Consider the following 1,585-nt stretch of genomic DNA (forward strand, 5'->3'; position numbering starts at 1 on the left):
CCCTACCCTTTTTCCTAGCTGCCCTAGAATGGTTCCTAAAGATAGTCTTGATATCTTCATAGGGTAGCTGGTAGATGTCCCCTCCTGCTAGTAGGTTTGGGGTATCCAAAAGATATTTCCTTACCCCTCTGAGTAGGACTAGCTTTAGTGACTTAGGATCAAGTGTGCACCTGGCCCTTTTGTAGCTAAGCTAGAATCTTTCTTCATAATCCTCTAGGGATTCATTATGCCCTAAGGTCATGCTAAAAATTTCCTCCTTAGTGTCTTTGGACCTGCGGTAGTCTCAATACTTTTTGTTGAAGGCTTGTTACATTTGAGCCCAAGTTGTGATGTTATCCCCAGGTAAACCCATGAACTAGCACAGGGTTGCATCTTTAAGAGTGGATGGGAATAGTTTCAACTTCTGCTCATCAGTGGTGTAATCATAAGTTTTTCATATGACAACAAACTCAAACAAGAAAGTGTCTAGATCTTCTGAGGTCAGGCCATGGAAATGAGGAAGAGTAGAGGGGCTTATGTTTTTCATCTTGGTATCCCCATTAGTTTCTCTGATGGGAAAGGCACCCTCAATTCTTTCTCTATCTCCTCTGTCATTTCTATTTTCAGCCATTAGGTCAGTTGGAATGGGTTCTCCTTCTTCTTCTCCCCCTGTAGGCTCTTCAAATATATCTGGTTGTTCACCTAAGGGGTCCTCCAATTCACAGCCACCGAAGAAGAGGGAAGGTTGGTTGTTTGAAGTGGTGGGGGTATTTGGTAGAAATTTTCCTAAGTTATCCCTATTCCTACAAGGCATGAAAGAAGTGTTTTTATTTTTTTTTGTGTTTTCTTTCAATCTTTGAGACTAATTGCATAATTGAACTCACAAACTAAATGGAAACTAACTGATTGAATGAAAACTAACTGTTTGAATGAAATCTCACTTGCATAATGGAAAAGAAAGAAAACTCACTTACAATTACTTTTACAAAAATGAAGCTAATAGCAGAATGTAAGAGATAAGAAATGGGAGAAAGAAAGAAGAATTCACATCTTACTCAGACACCTTCTCGAAAACAGTGCCAAAAGTGATGAGCACTAGTGTTGCAGTAAGAATGTTGCAACTCCTAGGGCTACCAACTTTACTTTATCAACCCGGGGTTCATACAAACATGGAGGTGACAATGCTATATACAAAAGTAGATGTGATGGGTCCGCTATTTGTCACTGCTAAGCTAGCGATAGACCACTTATGGTTTTTCAAACTAGACTTATATTGATTCAGAAGAAGCTTGATTGCCAATGAGAAAAAAAAGGGAAATTTACACTAAAGGAAATCTTGTCTATTGTAGTAAGGTGTTGTGCTCTACAACAACCCCCCATGTCATATTATTATTCTTTTTATTTATTATCATATGAAATGGGTCCCTTTAGAAGTTAGTTGGTATCAATACTTCATTATTTCGAAAAAACCGATAATCAAATGAAATCATTATATAAAACCCATAAAATGGAATAAAACAAATCTTTGTCATTGCGATAAAGCGATCGCAAGATCGCATATCGCAATGACATAAGGAATGCAAATAAGCGGCACATTAATCTCTGC

Source organism: Pinus tabuliformis, chromosome 5_2 (genome assembly GCF_031772625.1).
Source record: "Pinus tabuliformis cultivar Carrire ecotype Pingquan chromosome 5_2, CPIR1, whole genome shotgun sequence".
Taxonomy (NCBI): domain Eukaryota; kingdom Viridiplantae; phylum Streptophyta; class Pinopsida; order Pinales; family Pinaceae; genus Pinus; species Pinus tabuliformis.